This window comes from Diceros bicornis, chromosome 20 (genome assembly GCF_020826845.1).
Source record: "Diceros bicornis minor isolate mBicDic1 chromosome 20, mDicBic1.mat.cur, whole genome shotgun sequence".
In the NCBI taxonomy this organism is placed as follows: Eukaryota; Metazoa; Chordata; class Mammalia; order Perissodactyla; family Rhinocerotidae; genus Diceros; species Diceros bicornis.
In genome coordinates, this window is record NC_080759.1 from 27,624,994 (window position 1) to 27,647,874 (window position 22,881).

At 40.0% G+C, this 22,881-nt stretch overlaps 1 protein-coding gene across 1 annotated transcript in view; it reads right to left on the reverse strand.

Moving 5' to 3' along the window:
- The window catches only part of GHR (growth hormone receptor), a 250,981-nt gene that overhangs the window by 70,175 nt on the left and 157,925 nt on the right, over window positions 1–22,881 (reverse strand). The gene's annotated exons all lie outside the window — the stretch shown is intronic.

The following is a 22,881-nucleotide window of genomic DNA, read 5'->3' on the forward strand; positions in this document are numbered from 1 at the left end:
CTCTAAAAAGAACTCACAAAGAGCAGAGCAAATGAAAATCTTCTGGTCTTAGTCATCTCTGGTCTCATGCCTAGACACAGTCAAGAACAATGAAAAAAACGCCTTCCTACACCATTTGAGTCCAAACTTGAGTCTTGCCTGTGAAAACAAGGAGGAACATAAATTCCTTTTTAAAACAGTATTAAAAATGATTCAGTCAAAAAAGTTTATTCTTAGAAATAAACATGTGAGCAATCCTGGGACTGGGGAAGGAATGAGGGGAAGTGAAAAGCCGGACAAGGGGAACACAGAACTTAATGATGTGAGACGGGCAATGAGTCATCTAGTATAAAAGCAGTTATTATTTTATTGATAATAGCATTAGGTTGTATTAAAAACAGGAAAAATGGAAAATGATCAATGTAGCTGTCATTGAACTGTTGAACTGGGTTGCTTTGCAAGCATCTTAGCTACAAAAGTAAGTAAGTGTTATCTGGGCTTGGTGGAGAAGGGGGTTTCTCCAGATCATGTCAGATCATGTTATCTCCAGGTTATTCTTAGAAAGGCAGCATGGTCCAGGCCCACAACAACCAGTGAGCATTACCTCAAGCAGTGAAACTGCTGATGCTTTTGGTCCTCAATAGAAACCCACAACAATAATGCTAAGAAATCTTTCTTTGATATGAAAAAAGGAAGAGGAAGAAAATGAAGATGCACGGGCAGTGAGCTGACCCACTTCCACCTCCCTGAATTTCAGAGCTGGGCGAGTCCTGTCTGCTTGTCCTGATCTACTTTTCGATGTCCTTTTTCACTAACTCCTCCCACCTAGCTAACCAGTAGGAAGCAGCTGTTGGGTTTGGTGTCCATAACATAGAACCCAACAGATGACGCTAAGATCCTCTTGTTAAACACTGCAGACTTCTAACCCTTGTAAGTTTTTTCAGACTGGACCTATCAGGCAGAGTAGTTTTCCAAGTGAAGTTAGGCTTTGGTGAATTAATATCTTAAGTTCTGTATGACTATTAGTTCTGCGAGTGTTTTTTATTCTCTCTCTAAATTTTAAAATTAACTTCATCTGTAGAAGCTCATTTACTCCCAAATGCAATAAAGAATTATGACAAAAAACAAAACAGAATACACATTTTACTAGAGTGGATAATGTACTACACATTGATTTTAACGTAACCAGAAAGGAAAATTCCATTTTATGAAAATCCTCTAAAATCTACCCACTGCTTTGATATCCTAAGTTTTTATTCTTACCATTATCTAGACCCCCACCCTCCATTTCCTTGCTACAAATCAGAGAACACTTTGTTTTATTACCCCTTGCCCTAAGTTGGGCACTACAACATTCCAAGTGTGAATGATCTGTTTCACTGGCAACTATATATGCCTTGAGAAAGCTTTGATAGCTCAAAGGAAGAGAGAAATTAAGCCAACCATGGGATGGCACACAATCATGTGTGTTATTTTGGTCAAAATTATCCAGCAAGTTTGTCTCAATTTTCAGCTTGAAACTGAGAGCACTAACGGACACCAGTTTCCAGGCTCAGATCAGCAGTAAAGTTCATGAATTTCTCCAGTATGATGACTGAAATGGAATGTGGGGGTCAGTTATGAGGCCCAAGGGAGCGCGCAGAGCCAAACCTCAGGCCCGGAAATGCTTGGGGAGCCCTGGCCACCCTTGACTCTTCACAGACCAGGGTTTGCTTTCCTTGCAGACAGACATCTGGTGCTTTCCTCTTTATCATGTCAGGACTTGGTAACATTTTCTTGAAGCAAAAAGCCTTATTCAGCTAACACCCTCCGCAATATGTGATGAATCAAGACATAAAAGGAAGAAATGGCATCTTTGGGGAAGAACCACAGATTTATGCCAGTGCCCAGAGGGTGGTGGTTACAAAAGTAAAGCACAGTGAACAAAACTGTGCGATCTTAGCCAATGCAGGGGTCAGGCTTAGTTGTCAGTTTTAGTGGCAAAGCTGTCCTTAATGTCTAGAAGTGCTGAGCGATAGGGTAAAACAAATAAAGGGTGACAATAAGCAGAGAATCATGACTCCAGTATATTTATACAGGGGCTTTAAATGCTGGCATTATAAAATGAATTGGCTATAGCCCCTGGCTTCCGTGAGCCCACAGCTTCCGGGCAGGAATCTATACAGGAAGGAGTGGTTGAGCATTGGAGGAGTAATGGAGGGCCGTTAACAAGTCTGGACAAGCTTCCTGGGGAAGGTGACTCCTTCAGACGGGTGCTGAATGTGGGATGAACAAGCAATGAAGAGGAAGAGAAAGGGCAGTTGGAGCCAAGGGAACCACTGCAAAGGCAAGAGGTAAGACACAGCCTGGGTAAGTAAAAAGCTGTGATCTGTCGGGAGTAGGTGGAGCACAGCTGAGATGGGGTGTGTTGAGTTGGGGAGAAGTCAGGGGCACACTGGGGATGGTCTTTCCAAAGAGCTTAATTTTGATCCTGTGAACACTGGAGAACTACTGCTTTGCAGTGCCCTGAGGCAGAGCTCCTCATGGTTGACCTGCCTGAGAACTAACTGCAATCTAACCTTTCCTATTATGTCCAACCTCATACTCAACTTCCCAACTACGGCCTGTATCTGGACCTTGGTTTCTCTGTCTGTAAAATGGGGACAGTAACAGTATCTAAAAATGTAAGGTTTAAATCAGTTAGTACATGCACTATACTAAATATACAATATAATCAGTCCTTAGTAAATATTAAATATTCTTATTGTTATTATTGTCACTGTTATTATTGGTAGCCACTACCCGGAAAGCAAGGGCGCGTCTTTTCTCACAGATAACTTGACAATATTTTTACACAAGACTTCATGCACTTAGGGCTTTGCACATTTAAGGACAGGATGCTGTCCTAAGCCAGCAAGAGCCCCACTATTTAGGTCTACTCGTGCAGGCTATATGTAAGCAGTGGGACTCTGGGGAAGTGATATCAGTGGGTTGGGAATAGGAATCAGCCTGAGACTAACATGCAGTCAGTTCCAGTTCTTGTAAGTTGGTGAATTCTCCACTGTATTAGTAAGGGAGCTAGAGTGGGAGAAGCAGTGTTCTGGCAAGTATCGTAATTTACAGTGGTGCAGCAATGGCATTTAGAACCATCCCTGAACAGACAGTGCAAACACAAGTATGTAAAACAAGGTACTGCATATGGCAACCATTTTATACAATGACAAGGGATAATGTAAAGGGCCTCCCATGGCACCTGCCATAAAATAAGCATGGTTAAGGTTAGCTATTGTTATTGCTATTAGCTTATGGTTATGATAACGATAATGATGATGTTGTACCTGGCGTGAAATCTTTATTTCAAGACTTCCTCTGAGAGGTTTTGCTCTGTCCCTTGGGCAGGTTAGCTGCCCTCTACCCAACAGCCCCGGGACGCCCCTACACCCCTTGCTGTAACTGCTTCTTGGCCTGTGCCCTATGACACAGGGAGTTCTGAAGGCGAGTACTGCTGCTTTCATCTTCGTAACCTGTTAGGAGCATAGGGCATGGCACCTAATAGGAGCAGAATAATGAAATTTGCTAAATAAATGAAGCAGATGATTATAAATGCTTTAAATGTTGGCTTTTGGGCTCAAAGGGAATCAAATAAAAATAGTCTATTTTCAGCAAATTTTGTCTCCCCTTGGAAATCGCAAGTTTGCTTGATTACTTTTCCTGTTTTTTTGAAGTCTGTTTATCCTTGACCATAATCTAGAAATTTTCACTGCTGGGATTTCAACCTCTATAGCTCTTTCCAGACCCAGCTTTGCCTCTCTGTCCTTCCTTTCTGTCGGACTAGGACCACCATCACCGAAGAGCACTCAGTTTAAAGACCTTATCTCCCTCCAACCTGCCCTTGCAATAAGGCTTAAGTTCAAGCTCACCATCTGAGCACATTGATGCCAAGCCCTGGATTGTCCTGCTGCTTCTGAAGGGGCTGGCTGATGGAAAAGTAAAAAAAAAGTGTGTGTTGTTTATATCTTACATTTACTGTGAGCTTAAAATGCACGAGGCACTGTAGTAAGCACGTTTTATGAATTTTCGCATTTTATCCTCACAAAAACACTCTGAAGTGGGTATTATTATTAGTTACATTTTATGGGTGAGGGATTGGAGTCTCAGAGAAGTTAAGTAACTTGTCTAAGGCTACTCAGCAATTACACGGCAGAGGCCAAATTTGACCTGGAGCCAGATTCCGACTCCATCCCACCCTACTGTTTCCCAAGCTTGCCTGATCATCAAGATCTACTGTGTCATTTGCTAAACACACAGATTCCAAGGCTGTCCCAGATTTACAGAATCTGAATCTCTAGGGCCCTGGTCAGTCTATACGTCAGCAAGGTCCTGGGACTCTGTATGTTTGCCTTGCACTCCCCTCCCCCAACCAGGTGATTCTTATGACAAGACACATCTGGTCTCCCCTCCACAGCCAGGAGGAGTTCACTTGGAGTAGAGGAATATTTGCTGAGATATCTCCCCTCATTCATCTTTCTAACTGCTGTGATATATCAAAGTAGGGTGGGACTCAAGTCGCTCAAGATGAGAAAATATTATTCACCAGAATGTGCCTGATGAGTGCTTTAGCAAAGTCAAAGGAGGAAGCAACATTGTCCATTAAGCTTTTTGGAAAAAAAAAAAAAAGACATGTTTGGGAAACTCTTCATTATACACTACTCTCTTGCTCTGGTCAGAGTCACTGTGTTCTCTGCAGGCTCTACTTCTAGGGCCTCGTCACTATGTGCCCACAGCTGGTGCTCATTAGGTGCACTTGCTAGAGCACATGTTGATTTATCTGAATACTGCAGACATTCTGGACATTTATACTGATGGGGCCAGGTTGCTGAGGCTTTGGGCAGAAATACCCTTCAAGGGTCAATTCATGAGGAACCAGCTATGACTCGTGACACCCTGGCAGCTGGGCCTCCTCCTTTTTGCTCTGTCATCCAGTGATTGTTACACAGCAGATCCTGGGGCCACAATCGTCTTCTCTGTCATGGCTACCCCTTGGCACACGAAGTCTTGGGCCTGCGTGCAGTGACAATTCTAAGCTGGAATTTCCTTTCTTTTGTAGCTAACTGGATTAATTGAATTCTCATCCACAGTTTCTCCTCAACTAAAGTGTATTATCTCGTACACATTATGACTCTTGGCAGCTCTGAAGAAGTCTGTGTAATCTGAACAGGAAATCTTTGGACCTTTCAAACAGACAGTATTACCTCCCCAGATCTCCATGGGGGAGTGTGTTTCTTCTATACTTGAACAGCAAATCACAGAGTACATTATGTAAGATAATTTAAACAAATGAATAAAAGGAACCGTGCAACGATGCTGGCGGTTTCAAACACCTCTTGATGTTAAAAAGCCTGCTTTCCAGCAATACACAGCAATTTCGAAAGAGAAACCAGCATCAAGAAAAGAAGCACATGCTGAAATAAATCTGCAGCAGCCATATTTTGCTGTAAATGTATTTTGAGAGTAACTGGGCCTCAAGGTAAGGAGAATTAATGTGCAATGAGAGATCATAAAGACCTTCTTTTCTCACAGGTCTATCTCTGGCTTAGTGGACAAATGTGGAAGTTTCCTAGTAACTTCAAGCTTCACATATTCCTTTCCTGTTTGGCAGCGCTCTCCTTGGCGAGTTTTTGAGAAAACATCCTCCCGACACAAGCTTATGCACATACTGAGGACATCTGCTTGCAATTAAAGACAGATACTAGGGACTGAGTTTTCAAATGTAGCCCTTTGGGTGCTAAGGCAGGTTAAAGGTGCAGTAACTTAAGGAGGACACACTGGTGGTGTTTTATTTTTTAAAGGAGTACTAAAAGGAGCAGTTAATATGAATGCTGGGTCTCAGCTGGCTTGCATCTTCCTTGAGCAAAGCTTCCCAGCAATTCCTCCAGCTTTCCCTTCCAACTGCTACAAGAACAGTGAAACACCCTGCCCAGCTAGCCGCTCCTAAAGCTGCTTTTCATTATGGAGTACAGCAGGGGTGTCAACACCAGGCAATGGGCAGTAAGCCAGCCCTCTACGCCATGCGATAGCAGGGGCCCAGAGTAATCACAGCCACGCTAAGGGGAGCAAATAGAATCATAGGGTGGCACTGGGCCAAGATCAATCCTAGCTAGGCCATTCAGGGGCATAGGACTGAGACTGGAAGGATAGACAAAGAGTATTAAAAAGTCAGACTGAGGTGTGGGGAGAAGGGCAGAAGTGTCTCTTCCCTTATGATGTTGTCTTAGATGTTTTTAATACCTGTGAATTCACTCATTAAAGCAATCGAGTCAGATTGATTTAATCAAGTCCAAAGCTCAGATGGTGACTCATAGATGGTGTGCTGGAGCTGGCACCTCTTCCCAGCTCTGTGTTCAGTGACATCACGTCATTAACTTGAAATCAGCCATAGTTGGAATATTTACACCATAAAAGTTGGCAAATGCTACAAATCAAATGCTACAAATGCTACAATCCTACAAATCTCTGCCATCTAAGCCTGTGGAAATTCCATCTATCTTTCAAGATCAGTTTGAGTGTCTTCTCCCTCATGAAGTATTCTTTATTTTCTCCCAGTTGGAATCCATCTCTCCATCCTTTGTGCTTTCACAACACTTTTTTTTTTTTAAAATACCTGGACCATGGCACTTATTATTCCCTGCCTACTATCTCAGTTATCTGACTTGCCCAATGAGTGATAAACTCCTTGAAATTTGAAGGCAAGGTCCATGTTTCATTCTCCTTTTGATCCACGATAGCATTAGCACACTTCCTTAAATATAGTGAATGCTCAAAACATATTCATGAAATTACTGAATATCTCTCTAGAAAGTCTTTCAAGAAAAGTTGTGAAGCATCATGACTGTACTTATTATTTTGAAGTTACCAGACATTTTGTGGCCTCTGGAGTCACTGAGACTCATTGCACAAAAGAAGATTCTAAAGCCCATCATTAGGTCCTATAACAAGTATTCTCCTGGAACCATGAACGCTCAAACTTGAGGCAAGCCAGCGTATGTTAACTCATTTTCATGGTATCTAGTCCCCTACTAGTGTTCAGTGAGGGAAAGAAATGAGAAAATGAGGTTGGTTAATTTCCTCCTCTCCCCTCCTGACACCTGGATGGACGCAACAGCCTGGTTTTGGTTACAGCGGCAAGCCAGTCTTTTGATATTGAGGTGGACAGTACTTGCTGCCCATTCATTAGGCTGAGACTGGTAGTAGTGACTCTTAAGTCCAGCGAATTGGTTGTTTTGGCAAACTCATGGATCTTCTTGTTCAGACCAGGCAGCATTTCAGAAGTACAGCATGTCAAGGGTGTCCTAAGAAAGCAAATACTTTTCCAGAGGCTTTAAGGTGTGTTTTCCCCTCTCTGGGCAAAGGCGTCTTTTATAAACAGGTTGGTCTGGGCTCCTGCCACGCTGCCTCTTGTTTCCAAGCTCCACTCCTCAATTTCCACATAGCATTTCTTGAACAAAATCCTGTTCCCTTGGGAAGTCAGTATTTGAGAGCCAGAATGGCAGTGTATGAGCACTTCCAATGTGCCAGGCACTGTACTAGATGCTGAGAATACAATGGTGAAAGAGCAGCTGGAATTTTGGCTTTCTGGGCCCACGTTCTGGTGTGTAGGGGGATAGACAGTAAACAGATAAGCAAATAGATAATGCTAGATAGCAGGGTAGGGTAGCAAGATGTGGGGATAGTGGCTACTACAGATCTGAAAGCAGTGTGGAAGAATATAGGCCCAGAGATGAATTTGAGGAGTAGCAAGGAGGCCGGTGTGGCAGAGGCAGAGGGAGGGAGGGGAGAGTAGAAGGATTTGGGATTGCAGAGGTGCCAGGGGCCAGATCTTACACAGTCTTGCAGGCCAGGGTAAGGACTTGTGGACTCCTCACAATGTCAGCTTTCATGAAAGGGACCCCAATGAGTTGGAGCTGCTATTGCTGTCAGATCTGTCCCTTAATGGTGTGTCCTTCCTACTTGAGTCTTTTACTGTAACATTTGGGAATTGGGAGGTATTGGCACTGGGTCTCAAGGCTATTTGGTATATGGCTTTAATTCACTAATTACCTTTATCCTACTGTACTTGGTCCAGGCTATGGACAAAAACCAGAAGGTCATTTGTTCAAGACGTATTTTCTGAATACCTTTTATGTATAAGGCACTATGCTAGGCACTGGGATATGGTGGTGAACAGACTAACACAGGCCCCAAGGTTCATTTCTCTCTATTCCCCTAAATGGATCCTTAGCCCCAGAACAATGCATCTGCTTGCCATCTGGCACATTCCTGATTCTAGGTCTTTGGTCACTTTATATCATTCTCCTTGATTTCTCCAGAATGGGGAGAAAAGCAGAGGTAATTCCCATCCAAACTGGGGATAATAATTCAGAAAATGAAATAATGTACATAAAGTGCTTAACAGAACGTCCGGCACATACTAAGTGTTTATGATTATGATTGTCTCTCAATTAGTGGCATTTATTATACATGCCACTCATCTGGTAGTTACTTAGGTCCTATGCTGTATCTTGCACTATTTAGTTTGCACGTGTTTATAATCTTGCCCCCTCATTTAGATTATAAGTCCCTTAAAAGTAGGAGCCACATTTTATCCTTTCCAACCCTGATACAGTAGGCCCTCAATAAATATCTGTAGTATGATGGCTATCTGGCCCTTTATTCTAACCACCTCTCTTTTTGACTAGTATCTATCAGATTATAAATTTATTAGTTAAACAGTCTTAGTGGAAGGTCGGATGTATTTGTCACATTTGTATACAGTAAAAGAAAACAGAAAACTTTGACACAGCTTCTCTCAGATACAGTACTTAACTCAAAAATTTTAGATTCATTTTCTAAAGGCCAGTTTTGGAAAGAAATTGTTGAAATTCTGCTTTGTGGCTAACATGGGACCAGTTCCAAAAATTATTTTGCAGTGGAAAATGGAAGCTCTACCAAAAAGTGAATGGAGATGGATAAGGTGACAATCCACCATAGATACAAACCTTGGCAGCAAGGTACCTGATGCTTATTTTTTTGAACTTTGTCCTTTTCCTTGTGCCTTCTGTAGTTCTTGGCTCTAGTAAGAAGCAACCTTTACGGGTCCCGAACCTTAACTCTAAATCCAACTTTAGTTAGAGTTTCCAAAATGGACAATTAAAATTAGAGTCAAAACAGTCAGTCAAATCACATAACATCAATTTAAAGCAGAAAATTATACTGGATGTGAAAAAAAACTTTTATGACATTTTTCTGGAAAGAATTTGTTTAAACTGAAAAATAGCTAAATTTCTTTGTAGCTATAAGAAAGGCAAAGTCTTACAGTCCAGAATATAAGTTTGGTTTCCTTGCTTGAATTATATTTAATGTGATGACGATATAACAAAGAAAAAAATCAAAAGCCTTATTGATAATCCATATGTGGCGACTGCTCTGGCCATAGATGCCTTGCACAGTGTGTCTTTGTGTCAGCCTGAAGGGGCACTCTGCCCATAGGCTTTCTGGCAGGATGGGGACACTGTATGGCTTTAAGCGTTCCCTGATCGAATGTGGGAAAAGCAGCAGCTAGCCAAGTTCTGAACAGAGTTTTTATTGTGCTGAGGCCAAGAGGCGAGGGGGTGGGAGAGCGACAGGACTCACACAACTTCTGCTCTGCTCTGCTTTCTGGTGGGTGTAAGTTAAACAGGCTGAGAAAGACACCTTTGGGTAGATAGGGCAAAGGAAGATCTAGGATTTTATGTAGTTCAAATTTAGGACCTGCACCAAATGCAAATATATGTTTATATATTTATATTTTATTTATATTTATATTCTTTAATTTATATTTAATAAATTTCCTAGCAGCAGCTAGTGCAGCAGAAGAGCAACCAAAATAAAATGTATAAACATTTAGATCCCAACTGAGTCTTGTCAGCTTTTAGCCCCTTGCCCTAACTTGGAATATCTGAATTGCCTAGTTTCTTTTTAAAAGAAGGACCATGCAAGGAAAAGGAATTTTTAGAAGCCAGAAATGGTTGGGCCACCACTGTCATTTCAAATGAAAACCACAACAGGACATCTAAAGAATGACATCAAAAAAAATTTCTAAAAACTCACCTGGAAAGTATACTCTATTTTTGGGTTCTTACGAGTTGTGCTCCCAGAATCTTCTTTCCTATTTCTGGATCTTTTAAACTCTGCCTGAAGGACTGTCTCCACTTCCTAGTTTCTTCTTCTCTTTTGAATCCACTTTAACTGTGCTTCTGACCCTTCCCCTCCACTAAACCTGCTCTTGTCAAATCCAATGGTTCCTTCTCATTCCTTATATTACTCACTTTTCAGATGCATTTGACCCAGTAGACCACCACCTTTTAAAGATATGCTCTTTGCCTAGCTTCTAGGATGCCAAATTTGTATGGTTTCCCTTTTACCTCACTGGCTGTTCTTTCTGGGTCTCATTTGTTGGCTTCTCTTCCTCTGCTTGACCCCTCAACATTGTAGTGTCACAGACTCTTTGCTTCCCTAGCCTTTTTTTTTTTCCCTGCAAGGAGAATCTCATCAAGTCTCATGGCTTTAAACATCATCTATATGATGATGGTTCCAAATTTTTATCTTCAGCCTGAGTTTCTCCATTGAACTTCAGACTCTACTTAGCCTCTTCAGCATCTTCACTAGATGTCCAGTAGGTATCTCAATCCTAACACAGAACACTTGAGTAATTCCTGACAAAACCTGTTCCTTCTCAACTCTTCACTATCTCTGTAAATTGTTTCACCATCCACCCTGGTACTTAAGCCAAAAACCTACACATCATCTTTGTTTCTTCACTTTCCCTAACTCCTACCCACTCATTTAATCCACCAACATGTTATATCAGTTCCCTCTCAATTCACTTCTCTCTATCTCCTTTGCTATTATTATAACCCAAGTTCCCAACACCTCTTGCTGGGACTATTAAATAGCTTCATAACTGGTCTTCCCACTTCCACTTTTGTCCCCCTTCAGTTAACTATTGAAACATTAAACACGGTGATCTTTTTAAAGCATAAGTCAGATCCTGTTACTTCCCTATCTAAAATTCTCCTGTGGCTTCCCATGTAATCAGACTCAAGTCCAAACTCCTTATAATGGCCACCAAGATCCCTCATACAATAAACACGGCTGGTTGCCTACTCAGACCGCCTTTCCCCCTTTCTCTTTCCTAACATAAACTTGATTTTGTTCAGGTAGCTGCTTCTCCCTCAAGCAGCTCATGCATCTCCAGGGAAGCTGACCCAACTCCAGCTCCATCAGTCGGTATAATTGGATAGAGGGTATTCCCATCCTCTTCTTAAGTTCAAGTAAGAGAATGTCGCCCAAGGGAATCTTACTGGGGGGGATTATAGAAAATTTAGGGAAAAAAAAGTTACAGGATGACATAGCCTCGTTGCTTCATGGATTTCACCCTAAGCCCCAAGACAAAACTGATCCACCTAAGAGGGCAAAGATGAGAAAACTTTTGGGAAATGAATTTGGAGTCACTGGATTTAGCTAATCCTAAAGCCTGCCCCACCTCTGGTTTTCTAATTATATGAATGAGTTTTCTTATTACTTAAGCCAGTTTGAATTATGCTTCTTATCACTTGCTCCTGATCCTCACTGATACATTCCAAGAGTGGCCCCTGCTTTCCTTTTTTACTTCTTGTTCCAATGTTTTCTTCTTGTTATGCCCCAGCCCTGAAACTTGCCAAGCTTTTCCAGGCTCAGCTCTTGCTGTTCCTGGCACCCAAATGATCTATGTGTGTGTGATTGGCTTAGGCCTCAGCTCAAACAGTATCTTCCCGAGCATGCTTTCTCTGAGCAAATAATCTAAAAGAGGTATCCTCAGTCACTTGTTGGACATCACCATGTTTATTTTCTTCATAGCCTTTATTTATTCTTGTGTTGAATTCTGTTTTTCATTTATTTGCATTCTTGTCTATTTTCCTATCATCTCCCCACTAGAATATAAGGCCAGAAAAAGCAAGAATCTACTTTCCTGGCACAAAGTAGGCATCCAATAAGTATTTGTTGAATGAATAAATGCATGAATGAAGCCCTTGGTCCTGTAATAATGGAGACTTTATCTACTTTCTGCTTGTTACCTTATCTACACCAGATATAAAAGCTGTAGGCTATGTGTTCTAAAGATGTGCCTGCAAATATTATCCTAGAAATCCTATGACAATTCCTCAAAATGAGCAACAAGTAAGTGGTTGCTAATTTGCTTAGCTGGGCATAAAGGGCTGTTAAAACAGGCAGAATCTTTGAATGCAAACAGTTGGCAATCTAAAGAGTAGCTAATATTTTTTCCCTATCCCCAGCATCATCACTATTTTCTTGGACTCTTAGACTTAAAATTTTGGACTTGTCTATGATTCCTCTTTTTCCTACTAATTGTCAGAACATGTCATTGGTTCTTTCTTCCCTTTAAGTGTTCCTTAGGCTCCTCCTTTCCTCTCTTTCCCACTTAACACTTCCCTAATGAGTCCTCATTTCTTTACCCATGCCTTACTCCAAAGCCTCCTGTTATCTCTGCCCTAATCAGGGATTCCAGTCCATTCTTTGTACTCCTGCTGGATTAATCTGCCTAAAATACCATTTTCATTCTGCCATGCCCCTGCTTCTGGACTCAAATGGCACCCTCTCACTTGCTGGATTAAGTCCAAATTCTTCAGCCCAATATGCAGAGCGTTTCTTCAGAAGGCAATGCTTTACTCCTCCAACTTCTTTCCTGCAACTTGTTAATGCAAGCACATGCTTCAGACAAGAGAGCATCTTTATGATCATCAGGCCTGTGTCCTCTTTTCTATCTCATTAATCTTTTTCTCTTTATCCTCTTTTGCTGAAAGTTTCCATCCTTCTCTCCCTAAGCAAAATCTCCAACTCCCTGGAGAACACCCCTCCTTCATAAAACCTTCTCTGATAATTCCCTCCATTCTTTGGACATTCTGACAATTTTTGACATTTCACTCCTCCCCCTTGAACTGGACACTAAAGTTCTCCATCAGTGATTTTTCTTGAAAAGATTGCTGAGGAGGAACATGGAATGCAAACTATTTGTATACAGCTACTATCATTAGGATGATCTCTCCAAACAAGAAAATGTGACCCAAGTGTATAATATCAACAAGAAGCATAACAGTGTTAGAGAGTGTTACCAGCACCGGTCACATTGGTGTGGTGGGGTCCCAGGTTCTTGGTCCACAGACACTAAAGAATTTGAGAGTGGACACACAGCAGAAGTTTTAACAGAGGGAGATTTATTAGCAAAGCGAAAGTACACCCCCAAGGGGAGGGGCGGGCAGGCTCCAGGGAGCAACTGCACCAATGTTGTGGTGGTCAGCGGTTTTGGAATGTCGGGTTGGGGGGGGGTGAGGGTCTTGGAATGTGTGCCAATTGGGGCATTGTCTCCACCCTCACGTTGGGAGGGGGAGATTTTTCCCTTACATAGGCATCTCCGGAACTGTCATGGCAGTGATCCCCTGCCGTGGGGCGGGGGGCGGTCAAAACCACAATGCAAATGAGGGTATAATGAGACTTGGGGCTACTCTCTGTCAGGGTTGGGGGGAGTCTTGCACGTCAGAAGAGTTGCTGCCCAGCAATTAGGATGCTGCACCTGGTGGAGTGACCTTGCTCCCAGCTCGTATCTAACCTCCTACCTATCTCAAGAGGACACAGAGACTTCCAAAAAAGTTCTTTAAGACACACTGGAATGTGGACTATTTGTAATAGTTATTTCCAATATATAGAATCTATCCAAAGCTTCTAGGAAATAATTTACATTGTTCTTCCTCCTTGGACACTTTCTTATAGTAGACTGGCACAAATAGGTATAGTTTAGAAATATTAAAATTTATAGTCACATAATTTTCTTTAATTAAAACCCAGTAAGCATATGTTTATTTTTTCAAATTTCTACTTCTAGAGTACAGATTTAGCAGGTAACCTCCTGTTTCTTGAGTCTAACCATGTATCTATTTGTTATTCACAACTGGCAGCATGTATAAAGGTAAGTGGATAATATGTCCATATTGTCTGAAAATGTCTTCCCTAAACCCATTTCTTGATAATGAAAAATACTGAGGTGACAAAGTGATTATACATAATCGTTTCAGTCAACACATTTATAGTGAGCATTGCCTAAATGCCTAGCTCTTTGTTAGTTCTGTGGGCTAAGGAAAAAGTAGTTGAAGACACGCTTCCTGGGCTTAGAAGTTATAATCTAATCAGGGAGCAAAACTAACAGACCAGATGCTACCAGGGGCTCCTAAGGGCTAAAATGTTTTGACCTCATTGATGTACAAGGAGTTTGGGAAGTGGGAGAGCCGCACAATGAGGAGCAGTTTGATAACTTTTAATGGAAGCGATGGGACTGGAGTTGATTTTGAAGGCCTGTAGAGGATAGAGGATGCAGATAGGTGGGCAGGTGAGGGAAATAACATGCCCCACGGCAATGATAAAAGGGCAAGACTGGCTTATAGGAGCATTACTAGGGACAGGTATGGCCATGATGGGGGGTTTGTCTGGGAGGAGATGCAGGGAAAGGTGGACACTTAGTGTGGAGCCAGATGGCCTTAAAACAGACTTGAAGTATTTGGCAATGGGAGCCACTAAGATTCTTGAGCTAGAATGTGGTAGGACAAAAGGGCTGTTTTAGGAAACTGGGTTCTTCAGCGGCATGCCTGAGCGATTGGGGAATCCAAGGGGCTCTTGCAATGGCCCAGGGATGACTTCTGAGTGTACTGAGATCATATCCATTATTCTCTATTGTTCCCACTTGTTCAGAAGACCTTGACATAATAAGGCTTTTTCAACATAACTTGACTTCTGCACGCAAGTTTCCTTTTCTACATCTGCCAAGTCTTCTAAGGACCATCCCCCTTGCTTCCTCCTTCAGTGGATGGTGACCTCCTGTTCAGTACCAGCCTCACCCACGTGACCCTTAAATCCTAAAACACATAACTGTCAGCTGAAACTTCAAACTCAGAAGAGTCCAAAAATTAACAGAAATGTTTGTTTTGAAAAGTTTTAACTTGCTGAAGAATAAAAATAAAATATTTAAATTTCTATTAAATGTTCCCCACCTCCCTGCAAAATGGGCTATGTCAAATCCCCCTTTCCTCTTGAGTTGGGACTCGTTACTGCCATCATGTTGGAAAGGTTCTAGAAAATTTCAGACACTTTTGCTTAATAGAATAATTCCATTCTGATATTAAAGCCAGTCTGTTCATTTTAAAGTAGGCCTACTCTGGCAAAAGAGAGTAGAAGGCCCAAGTCCACGAGGCCGCATATACTCGCTTCCTCCTTGTAGAAACCACTGACCAAATAGCCTCTGGCAAAAAGTTTAAAAATTAAAAAAACAAAATATTTGATTTAAATTATAATATTTCAGAGGATATCTATACAAATACCTGAAAATTTATGAGGCACTAAAGATAGTAGAATAAAGAAGTGTTTTTACTTATTCATTAAATCAATAAATAATAACTAATAACTTACTATACCTACTACATGACTGACATGACTCCAACACTAAGGATACAACATTGAGTTACCCCTGCTCTCATGAAGGTTATATCCTATTGCTTCCCTATCATAACAGTATCAATCTGGTTAAAAATGCCCAAGACAATATCTGTCTTATGACTTTTTAAAAGTAATCCAATATCTTTAATTAGTAGAGAAATGAGATTATGATGATGAAAAAACTATGGAATGAATTTGGAAAATAACCAAAGCTTAAACAGTTAAATCTCTTTTATCTATAGAACTCAGAATTCAACCAACACGTCCAACAGTAAGTTGGATGTAAAAACAGTTTCTGGGGAATGTGCAACGTATTAACCTAAGCAAATGTTAGAAGTGACAGCATTATGTCCTAAATGCATGTTACTAACAATTAAAGGTTCAGTTTACATGGTGGGTTATTTATGCCTCCTCTACTCATTTCTCAGTTACCAGCTGCACATCACTGTATGTGCACAAAAATATTCTTATTTTCTCTTTAGCTTTTTTTGTTGTAAAGTTTAAAAAACCTTAAGGGCATTTTCTTGTAAACTGCCCAGGTGTAGATTTCATGTGAAGCAGGTATGAATTTTTTGCAAAGTCATCAGGATGCAAAGAATGCCACATTATTGTACTTCTCTGAAATTGATTTCTGTCTGACTCTGAGCACCCCCAACTCTTACCAACTTGGTGGGATCTTCAATTTCAGCTATTTCCTATGGAAATAGGAAATGTTTCCTATTTCCTATTCCTGGGTCAAGGGAGAGTCTTTGGAGATATTACACAGAAATAAATATTTACCAAAAAAAATCCATAGTCTTTCTCTGTCTCCTCCTCAGCTCCCAACTCTACTTAACTCCAAAGATGTTCACCTCTCTTCCCAATATTTGTAAACAAACGTAGGAAGAGAAGTTCTGTTCTAGACCTGCAACTTCCCTGGAGCCAAGAGAATAAAACGACTTGGCTGCCTTTGGAATGGGAGCTGGAACAAAACACAAATTAATGAATCAATAAATGCTCCTGCCACATTTGAAATGTTAAATGGCTAGTGTTCACCTTCCATTCTTACTAAATGACTCAGAAGTGTTGAAAGGCAACATTTCGTAATCATTATTTCCTTGGAATTGTAACCTAGAATAGAGTAGTAATTTGTGTTCCACGCAAAAAAAAAGAATACTTGGTGTGTTCATTTCTATGTCCTAAAGAGCTTGCTACTCAAAGTACTGTGGTCTGTGGGCCAGCCGCATCAGTATCACCTGGCGGCTGGTTAGAACTACAGAATGTCAGGCCCCACCCTTTAGAATAAGAATTTGTATTTTAACAAGTTCTCTCCAGGTGAATTTAAAGTTTGAGAAGTACTGCTCTAGGTGGTTTCTCCTCCCTTTTTCCTTTTCTACTTGTCAAACACAAGGTATAATCCCTGCACTTCTTATGGACCCTCTCAAAAACCTTCCAAATGAGTAATGAAAATTAAGCTTTAAAACGGGGCTTCTTCTTGTTCTGCAGCACTTGGATGAAAGCCATGTCAGAGCATCTGGGATTAGGTAATCAATAGACTTCCAATGGGAAGAAAGTTCACATCTTTCTTCTGGAGGGAACAAGGCAAGTTATGCTCTGGTTCTGTTTATGCTGCTAATTTTCCTAAATTGTGTATGGAGGGACTTCTGAGCTGGGATCACTAAGCTGTAATTTGAGAAATGAAAGGCCAGCATTTGGTCCAAGTCCCAAACACAGCTTACTGACTGCTTACTACACACAGAAAGAAAAACGTCCTTTGAGCCAGGGTACAAGTAGTTTTCAAAAGTCATTAGACTTGTGAAAATTCTATTTGGTCTATAAAATTTACACTTGGCTCAATCATTTATACTTTGCAATGCCAGTTTATTTCCCAACCAGATATCCCCTTCTCCTAGCATCCCTAACTTTAATAAGCCAAGGATCAGAAATATTTGCCTGTTTAAAATATCCAGTTCTTCCCCACTTCCCATCCCCAGTAGAGATTAATTAGAGAAGAAAACAGATTAGGTTAACATTTTTTTTATCATTTCCACATTTCATGGCATTTAGGTACATCATTCACTCATTCATTCATTCATTTCCATTCTTGTCTACTTTCAAATAGCTGTTTTTAAGGCAATTTTGTCTTCAAGATAAAGTCAAAAATCAAATACCTGAAATAATTTACAAGTGATATTTCCTGCTTTTGAAATGATGCTCTCCAAATTACATAGCTTTCCACAGTGGTACCTGGTATAGAGTGCTACCAAGAATACTTGGTGTGTTCATTTCTTAAAAACACTTATCAGGTGGCTATTATGTGTCCAGTTAGTCATCAAACACAGCTTAAGCAATATAAGAGACAAACGTTGTGAGAAGTAAAAGTATAAGAAAAATCCCCATGCTCAAGTAGATTACAGCTTACTTGGAGAAGCCAGACAGAAACACACACACAACAAAACACAGCAAGGATGAGTCAGAATAAACAAAGCATTTCTAGAGGGCCTTCCCAAAATGTTGCCTGAGGACTTACTAACTAGGTCAGTGATGTGGTCCAGATCACTGATAGCTGGAGCAGCCTGGGAAACCTACATGGATAAGCAGGACTTGAAGTGGACCCTGGAGGATTGCTAGGTAGGAGTTAGAGGGAGAGAAATGCCAAGAGGGTAGAGTCATAGATAATATTATGTACTTATTTTTACTTTGAAATAGCTCTATCTGAAATAACTATAAAAGAAAACAATTTCTCCTCTGGAAGAACAATTTGGAAATAAATCCCTGTATTTTGTGAGTAAATTTTGCTTGATTTGCAGAAGATCTAGATCCCAATCTAATACAGATAGTAGGGGAGACTAAAGGGGCTGTACTGCATACTGGGTAGGCCGAAAATTTCTGAGCAGGGGCCATTACAGACAACAATGTTTGTGAGCCTCAGGACCCTAGAGTCAGATGGCAATCTCCCCTGGAAGGTGCCCTTCTCACTCTAAGAGCAAGTGCAGTTCTAATTTAATCCAGGAAAGATAAACAGCTTTCTAAATCTTCATTCAATCAAATGTCTTGAGCTGAAATTACTTTAAACAGCCAAAAGTTTTATAATAATATTAAAAATCTAAAACAAATAAACAAATAATAAAAATAACACCACCTAGTAAAACATAAGAAAAATATTTGAGCAATAATTATACAACCTCAGAAATGCCCTGGTCCAGAAACCAGAACCCAGTAGTTAGCAAATACAATCCTCAGTATGGTCTTTCCATTCTTCCCATTACTATTCTTCATCAGTTAACATTGCCTGATGGAATCACCATCTGACATTGCACCATTAAGTCAGTCATTATAAATTCTTGGCCTTTATCCCAGGAATGTTCTTTAAATTTTTAAAATCAAAATGCCAGAAAAGAGTTTTATCTTTATTTATGGGGCTATGTCTTGTGAAAGAACGAAAGAACATTTGTGAAGAGTTTCCAATACTAAGCCTCCATGTGTGGCAAATCACCTATCATTGTGAAAATTATTAATGTTACGACAAAATTAAATGGCTCTCCTAGCAGGCTTACTGGCAGAACATTTCTGAGAAATACTAGGCCTGTAACTTTAGGTCAAATCAATGACATAGCTCATCTTCCCAGAGACTTAAGTAGAATGCCTATTTTTTTTTTGAGTATTTATAAATCATAACACTATGGAAAGGCCATACTTATGTCTTTGCTCCACAACTATTTTTGTAATGGGACTTGGAGGCATTCACTCATTGTTGAGGCAGAAGAGCTAATTCTGTGTGTATGTGTTCCAAACCTTCTTTTTAGAAATTAAATACCTAAATTTGGTGGTTTTCAGTCAAACTACCTTAAAGGAAGCAGATAAGCTACTGTTTCTCTGGCATCTCAGAAGTAGCCATTTTAAAATCAATATACTGAGAATTTATAGACTATTGCCATGACTTGTAAACCCTAGTAAAGACATTCACGTTTTCATTCCATGTTTTCCCTATTCCTGTTGCCTCCTTTGCTATTCTTATCTCTATCTTATCTCTAACTCTTTTGTTCTTCATCCTTCATTCTGGATAATAATTTCTCATGAAAGCTAAGTACAACATTTCTTTTTCCAACAAAGTAACAAAATAATAAACATAAATGACTTTGCTGCATTTCCATGAATCATCTTCCTGGATTAGAACTTTGGCATTTTGGAAATTTTTAATTCACAATAGGCAGAAATGGGGACCTTATGTGGCATCACTCTGCACAGTGCCATGGGCATGTAGACATTTAATATGGAACAATAATACTAGCTGACATTTAATAACCACTTTCCACGGGCCAAGCACCATGTTAAGCACTTTACAAAAATGATCTTATTTAATTCATGAGAAAATCACATCACTATGATATGAGTACTCTTATTACCATCATTTTAAAGCTGTGAATAATAAGGCATAGACAGGGTGAGAAACTCACCCCAGATCACGTGGTGGTAAGTAACGGAACTGGAATTTTAAGCCAGGCAAAGGCTCAGGAGCTCACATGCTTAAACCCCACAGTCTTGTTCGTATTTCTTTGAGTGTTTCTGTCTATAGATCCTTTCGGTTGGCTCATCATCAGAATCAGACAGCAGTAAAGGAAGGCAACAAACAAAACAAAATAAAATCATTGAGGGCTAGAGTTGGAGTGGATCTAATTGTTAAATGGGCCATGATTTTATAGATGAAATAATTGGGTCCCAGTGTGGTTAAGGGACTGATCAAAACCACACAACTAGTTAGTTGGACTGAAAGTATAATCTAGGTCTCCAGCCTTGTCTGTAAGGGCTCTTTCTACTGTGCCATGTTCTCTTTCTCCTTCTTCTTTTCTTCCCTGACTTCTTATCTATCATTCTTCTGCAATGTTATTCCTCTGTCCCAGGCAAGGCTCAGGGCACAAAGATGTTTCAAATCATAAAGACAGAAGTATGAGTTATAAATTAAATAATACTGCAGAATTAAACTGGTGTACATTTAATCTAGTCCTTTTGACGGCTTTCTCTCTATTTAAAAGGTATCAATTACAGATTCTTTTTATGATAGATAACATTTTAAATGAGAAGTAAAAATGTAGGAGCAGATGCAAGTATATATATGTATTGGACTAACTGGTTAAAGGAGATTTTTTCACTGTTCTGAAAGATATAGCCTTAATCTAGGCAATATGATTTGCATGTGTGTCGGGGGAGGAGAGAGGTTGAGAGGATGGGAGATGGTGATGGAATAGCGACAGGAATGAACTTCAAAATTGTTCAAAAGATAGTGGCAACAAGTACCTCTTGCCTAGCAGATGAACAAGGTAGTAAATTGGGTAGAATTTCTAGTATTTACTATAGAATGGAGATTTCTAAATATAGGGTCAAATTTTAAAATATTTAAAAAATCTAGCATATATTAAAAGGCATTCAGTGTTTAGAGGCAGAAAAAAAAAGTTAATTTGATGTTGAGTCATTTCTGGTCCCAAATGGATGATGTCCCAAACACTTGTTTCTGGGAACCATTTAGGTTGGAAAAACCAGTACAGAAGTCGGGTAAGTAACATTCATTTTGTTCTTTTAAAATAAGGTGTATGGCCTCTCTAGTTCTGGGTTAAGGCTGGCACCCATCTTTTCAGTTTTCTACTGTAAGTATCTTTTGAGGTAGTAAAATTAGATATATGACACTGAATTCAGGATGAGGAACATTCCAATACTGGAGTTTCAAGGCACTACAATGTGAAAATTGCTGTTCTTGCCTTAATGAAACTCTGCCTACAGTTGGAGTTTCCTGTAGGAAAAGAAAATGACATCATTAAAATATTCCTCATACAGGGGAAAGATCTATGTTAAATAAAAGTATTTCCCCAAACAAACTTTGAAATGAAGATCTGAGATGGTGGCCTATCAAAAATACATGTTCCTTCTCTTTGTTTGCACCCTTTGTTTCTGAGAAGACAGATAGAAGAAATAACAAAAAATTATGACAACTGTAAAAATCTATATCTACATTGCTATGGACTGATCTATAAGTCAGGAGGCTACCATCTGTAAGATAAGGTTGTGTCAGAACACATATGATAGTGCAATATATTAAAACAACCTGTTAAAATTCTAGCAGCCAGTGCTAACTACCTACTGAAAAGCTGTTTCAAAATAATAACTGATTTACTATGTCACCAGGTTTTCTTCCTTATACTTGTTGATGTATATAATAGATTTTCAAATAAATGATAAATTTACAAATCCTGTCCTGAAGGAATCTACGGTGCAGTCCCTCAACAGAAGATCTCATCTGCCATAGATTTGCTTCTGGTTGAAGTTCAGAACTCTGTGGCTATGTGAATGGTATTTTTCAACGATTGCATAAAGTCTCCAGTTCCTTCTATAATTCAGATAAATGTCAGAAAGGGCAAACTTGCAGGGAGTGGGACACTGTTCTTCATTCAATAAGTGTTTGTTGGATGCAACCAGAGATACCGTGCTGGATACAGAGACAGAGACAAATCAGATATGATTTATCAAAACTTCAGAAAGCTTATAGTCTGATAGGAAAGATAACATAAACAAAAATATAGTATTACTTACAACATTTTGTGTATATATGTATATTATGTATGCAAAATGTACATAACAAAGGGCTAAAATGGTTGAAATCTGATGAAGTGAGTCAGGAAAGACTTTATGAAGACCATGGCAATATCCTAAAGATGATGGAATTTGAAGCTGCAGCAACTAAGCTCTTTATGTAACTACATAAAGTAGTAATTGAGGTTAGAAGGTGGGTTGGGACTAGACTGTGGGAGAGTGAATTCCAAGAAAATTTGACTTTATTATTTAGATGCAATAGTCATATTTTTCCAACCATAAATTTAGATGTATTATGTACTCATGGGCCAGCGGGGCTATCTGAAAAAGGGCTATTCTGGAAAACCTGAGGTATAAAATCACATATGGAAAGACAAGAAGAAAGCACAGAAAATTCTTTGAGAGAAAAAACGAGATGATAGCTGGGATACTGAAAATGAATCTCATAGTTAATGAAAGGCCTTCATCAATATATTTCTTCATCTGAAAGATAAGACATCTCCCAATTTTTTTTTTTTTTTTGACGAAGAGTGGCTCTGAGCTAACATCTGTTGCCAATCTTCCTCTTTTTTTTCTCCCCAAAGCCCCAGGACATAGTTGTATATCCTAGTTGTAGGTCCTTCTAGTTCTTCTATGTGGGATGCTGCCTTAGCATGGCTTGATGAGCAGTGAGTAGGTCCCGCCCAGGATCCAAACCAGGTGACCCTGGGCCGCTGAAGTGGAACGCACGGACTGAACCGCTATGCCACCAGGCTGGCACCAAGACATCTCCCAATTTTGCCTGCACAACCCATTGCTCCCAAAAGG